Genomic DNA, 5,950 nt, shown 5'->3' on the forward strand with positions numbered 1-5,950 from the left:
TCGGAGGCCCTAGAGGTCTGCCTAGTTTGCTTACGCCTTAGGCTGGTCCTGCTGTAAATGTAATCATCCAGTCTCCGGACTATACACACTGTACAGCATGCTACGCCTTCAAGGAGGTCATTTTATATTATGTTACAAAAATATTCATTTTACATAATGTTAAATGGACATGCATTATCAATTCAACTTATTACTACATTAAACTACAAAAGATACACTAACTAGACAATGCCCTTCACCGATACTCGTCAGGTTTTTGTTTCTTTTTTTTCAAACATGAGATTTGCAACCACTGTCGGGCCATTCCTAAAAGTAGACATGGCCTTTCAATTCATTGACACTGGTCTGTTTCTCGTCTGCAGGAGAACGAATTATTGCCCTTTTAAGATATGTGCGTAATGGATATAAAACACAGTATTGTATGCAGCTTTGTCACGCACTGGTTTCAACTCTCCCGAACAAAAAGTGTTTAAAAGTTTTTTAACGAAAACTTTTTTATCGATGTCACTATGTGCCCATCAAACGTGCAGACCTAAAGGTCACTTTTGGACATCCTTCCGTGTCCCATGATCAAAGTGGATTGCATAGAGCCAGCAGGACATTAGGATTGATGGCATCACTGTGGTCAACTCAAGGTCAGATGAAATGTGAGGCAGAAAACGAGACTCAATCAAGTTGAACAAGAGTAGAAAAATAAAAGCACAGACCGCCGCATCCCTAAATGACTCCAGTTACACACTAGCGGATCCAGAACTTTGGACTGGGGGGGGGCGATTTTTTTCCAAACCCTAACCCTAACGCCCAGTAAACCCTAACCCTACGCATAAACGTGCGTACAGCACGCGCGCGCGCACACACACACACATACACACATACATACATACATACATACATATATATATATATATATGAGAATAAAAAAAGCAGCATTTCTCAACCTTCGGCGAAAAACAAAACAATTGGGGCAGCGCTATAAGGTTCTCTTGTCTGGTTCGGGGCGAAACCCCGACGCCAAAAGCGTTTTCTTGCTTTTTTCACTGCAAAAACGTATTCTCCTGACATCCACAGCTCATCATTCATCAATGGAGTTCGGGGCGAAGCCCCGACGCCATAAGCGTTTTCTGGCATTCTTCATTGCAGAAACGCATTCTTCTGACAAGTACATTATTCATCAATGGAATTCGGGGCAAAGCCCCGACGCCATAAGCGTTTTCTTGCATTCTTCATTGCAAAAACGCATTCTACTGACTTAAAGCTCATTATTCATCCTATTAAAAAAGGACCTTTCGAATAATGTTGTACTTGAAAAATATTCTAATATGAATTTATAGGCCCATAATACATTGCAAATAAAACCGATTTTTTCCTTGAAAAGATAGGATACCCCACGTATTTAGATTTTTGCTCTGAGGATCGCCGCCGAAAAAAAACTTATTCAATAAATAGTATCTGGGAATACTCTAGTGAGTTATAGTTCCAAAATTTTTAGCTAGAAAAATATCAGATTGAGTAAAGGTTGGGAAAAGGCGACTATAAAAATATTATTTGAGTTTAGAACTCATCTCAATCATGACTCTTTTACTAAAAAATTTCGTTTGAATTCTAACTTTTCCAATGCAAAGTCTTTCTTAAAAAAATTATGATAAATTCATGTGAAATTACAAAAACTCTGTCTGGAAATGGGAATGGCGGTAGAGTGAAAACGATTAATTGTCGCTCCTTTAATAATTTCTGCTAAAGATTGCATTTGGCATTAAAGAATAGGGGTGGGGCGACTCAATATAAGAATTTAATTTATAGTATATATAAATTATATTAATGACAGATTTTTTTTTAATTTTGTAATTTCTTAACTATGATACAAAAAGAAAAAGTATTGATTTGTCCGATGGGAAAAATCCTTTGCAACTGGAGAGCTCTCTGACAGTCACAGAGCAGAAAGGGAAGCACTAGCACTAGCTGCTACCATGCTAGCAAATCATCCAAGTTCCCCTCACAGTCAGATTGTCTTTCTAACAGACGCAAAAACAACCCTCCAAAGCCTGCAAAACTCTGATTCCCCTTATATTAAAAACCTCAGAACAGCACTCACAAAGCTCAACCACAACAGCAAAAAAACTGTTATTCAATGGATACCAGCTCACATACAACTAGCAGGAAATGAGAAGGCTGACACACTCGCCAAGAGTGGGAGAACAAACTCACAAGTAAACTCTGCACTCTATCCAGAAGAAATGAAGAAATTAATTGTAGATAAAATAAATGAGAAATGGACGAGCTCCCATCCAAATCACAAGAAAGATGATGCTTACTATAAGCTATCCCGACAAGACCAACGTCTAATCTTTCGACTCAGGACCGGACACAACAGAATGCGACAACACATGTTCCGGAAGCTCAAAATTGGAACCAGTGAAATCTGCCCATGTGGAGTATCACCAGAAAATGCCGACCACGTCCTCCAAAACTGCTCTCTCTACCAAGAGGCCCGTATAAGACATTGGCCCCAAATCCCCCCAATAGAAAGAAAACTATATGGAGAGCTCCCTGATTTGGAAACCACTGCGCAGTTCATCTCATGTATTGGTCTAGTCATATGAACACTCCAACATAACAATGAGAACGATGAAGAAGAAGAAGAAGTCCGATGGGGGAAATGCTATTGCATGTATCGCCCCTCCCACCTGGTACAACCCTTTTTCATTTACATTTACTAATGATACCATTTGAGATTAGAGTGTGGTACGACATAATATACAATGGGTCACATATCAATACGTAGTTTATATTATATAGATATTCAACTAATTTTATTCACAAACTATGATTCTCCACAAAACTAGGACCGCCCCCCCCCAGCACTCAGAGGGCTAGAGTGGCGAGGGCAGTACATGCAATCGCCCCCCCCCTACCCCACCGAATCGGCCAAAATACCAGAAAGGGAGCGACATAATATAAAATTTATATATTAATTCAACTAATTTTGTTCACAAATTATGATTTCTCCATAAAAACGGACCGCCCCCCCCCACTCAAATGGTTTAGGTGGGAAGGGCAGTAGAGGTATTCGCCCCCCCCCCCCAAATCGGCAAACAGGGAACGACATAATAAAAAGATCGGTTAAAATATCAATAACAAGTTTTTAATGATATAGATATTTAATTGATTTTGTTAGCGAGCTGTGATTTCTACAAATAAATTTGACCGCCCCCCCCCCAACTCGAAAGTGTAGGGGGGGGGCGGGATTGATACCATCGCCCCCTCCCGACCCCACAAAATCAGCCAACATACTAGAGGACGGGGGGGGGGAAATAATCTAAAAATAGGTTGAAATATAAATAATTAGTATATATTTTTAACATAAGTAATAAATTCGTATACAAACTGTGTGAATCCTATATTATAGTTCGTTCTCCCCCCCCCCGGGGGGGGGGTCGGCCGAGTGGGGGGGGCGATCGCCCCTATCGCCCCCCCCCCCCCTGGATCCGCCAGTGCGAGTCCAGTATGGCCAATTAAGGGAAGGGAAGCGCTCGCAAGGCGGACAACGAATACGCTTCAGGGGCACCCTCAAAGCTTCTGTGGAGGCGTTTAGCATAGGCCCAGACAGGAGACAGAGGCACATGACAGAGCATCATGGCGTCGCGCTGTAAAAACTGGCGCACAGGTTGCTGAGGAAAAGAGAACAGCTCTGGCAGAAGAAAAGCGCCACAGAAGAAAAGCAAGGCCAATGACACTAGCTCCAGCTGGAATAACCTGCCCAGTGTGCAGCCGAACATTCCTGGCTCACATAGGTCTCACCAGCCACATGAGGAGGCACAAAGCCCTCAGCCCCCTGAATGACAAAAGTAGTCACCATCGGACCACGATGGACGAACTATTACAGCGCTCCCTCAGACCAATTAGCTAGATGGGTGTGAATGTGTTGTATCCCCCATACTATTTCCACACAGAACATTGTCTAATATACGAAACACTTAGCCACGTAACATTATTTCTGAAAGTAAACAAACATGCTTTAGTGAACAATTCATCACATAACTTTAAATTCTAAACATATAGTCAATGTTTATGTAAAAAAAAAAGGGGAAAAGTGTGTTATTATTATTACATCATTCAAACCCTTCTGAACATCAGCCTTCATAGCTTCTTCACCAAAAAGAGGGTGGGGGTGCGAACGAATTAGTTTATTGAATAGGAGCTCCACTGTTAAAAGTTTAAGAAGCACTGCATTTATAGGAGTTTCCACAAAACTTCACCAACAATCTGAACTTTAAATTGTATGCATTATTTCCACAACAGCATGAATTTAGTATCAAATCTATAAATAGTTTGAGAACCTTTTATTTTAGTACGATGCCCTTGCTCCTACCCTAAATGTCAATTGTTCAAACTAGTTTGATCCACAGGTTAGTGGTCTGATAACATCCAGGCCAAAGCACTGGTCCACTTTCCATCAGCCTGAACAAAACTTCAATGTCTGATGACTGTTTAGTCCACTTCCCCCATGACGTGATGATTCGCCAAACTAAAAACAAAACAAAAAGACGTGATAAAGAAAAACAAAACTGGTCACGTGACTGGATCACACAATTTGATTTCAGTGGCGACGTCCGCGGAATATCTGAAAATAGAGAAAGGGAAATAATCATGAATTAAATTTCTCAAAAGAAAGATGAGAATAGCTGTTTCAGTTTAACAAAAAACTTTTTGAAAACTTAATTAGATAATTATTTTCCTTAATTAATTTCATAATAATATTTATTATTATATAACAATAATACTCATAAAACTTCCTATAAATTTTTCCCGAGGTAATTGACCTTGCCGGCAGACCTTGGCTGATACAGTGTACGTGACATATTACCCCCCGCTATCTTAAGCATTTGTATGGTAATAGAAATGCGTAAAATAATTCATGTAAAATGTCATCATTTTAAAATATAAAAAATAATTATGACATTATAACTCATTTGGTTAGTACTAATGTGAAAATGTGTACATGGAAAAATATATTGCATGTGAAAAATTGGCATAGAAAAAATGATGTATCCATGACAATCTTCTGAATAATGATACTAAATGTAATACGATTAGACTTGAACTATATTGCACCATCAATGACCGTGATTGCCGAGGATCTTGAAATGATCTTTCAATAAGATGATCGTATAGAAGTAGACAGATCTATGTTGATGATACGATCATATAGAATGTTGCCAATTGATAAGAGGATCATCTAGGTCTAGGAGTTACAACTTGACAAATATGATCTAAGTACGATCTAAATTCAATGAAGAAACTTCTCTTCGTTCAAAAACAATTGCTTTAATTAATAACTTGAAAACACTATACACAAATAGTTACAATGGTTAAAATGTACTTGAATAACTGATCTATTCAATAATATATCTGAGTCTTGATATGAATAAAATATATATTCTTAACTACATACAAGTTAGATCTTATCCCTACAAATATTTACAACCGACTCTAGTACATCTTTACACTAACACGTTCCGTACAAGACTGACTTGGAGCTACACGCTTCATCCGGGCTTTAGAGCGTCATCACGTGATCAACAACCTTCTCTTGCAAAACTGACCAATAAATGCAGCAACTACATAATAATTAATATTTTGAAACCAATGAAATTCATTTCGAAAATGAAACTAATACAAGGCTGGTTTTTCCCGAGGTAGTTGTCCTTGCCGGCAGACCTTGGCTGATACAGTGTACGTGACACTTGCCTTTCCTCAGAATGCGTAGCACACTACAAGCACTTACATCACTCTCACGTGCCTTGACGATTTTTGAGGTGAACGCTGAGTCAGTTCTAAGACCACAGTTGTGGACTCAACACTTGTAGCAGTACGAGGTCGCCCTGATCGACCTTTATGCACATCACACACTGTTCCGTGAATTTCAAATTTGTCTTGTAGACGTGTAATT

General features: G+C 39.3%; 1 long non-coding RNA gene across 1 annotated transcript; it reads right to left on the bottom strand.

Moving 5' to 3' along the window:
* Positions 1-4,325: 4,325 nt before the first annotated feature.
* LOC106075667 (uncharacterized) lies at positions 4,326-5,576 on the bottom strand. The gene is made up of 2 exons (XR_008778707.1): positions 5,453-5,576; positions 4,326-4,621 (listed from the first exon to the last, which is right to left on the bottom strand). It is a non-coding gene; the product is annotated as an uncharacterized LOC106075667 (long non-coding RNA).
* Between the last annotated feature and the right edge of the window lie 374 nt (positions 5,577-5,950).

The sequence above is a fragment of the Biomphalaria glabrata genome, chromosome 1, assembly GCF_947242115.1.
Source record: "Biomphalaria glabrata chromosome 1, xgBioGlab47.1, whole genome shotgun sequence".
In the NCBI taxonomy this organism is placed as follows: Eukaryota; Metazoa; Mollusca; class Gastropoda; family Planorbidae; genus Biomphalaria; species Biomphalaria glabrata.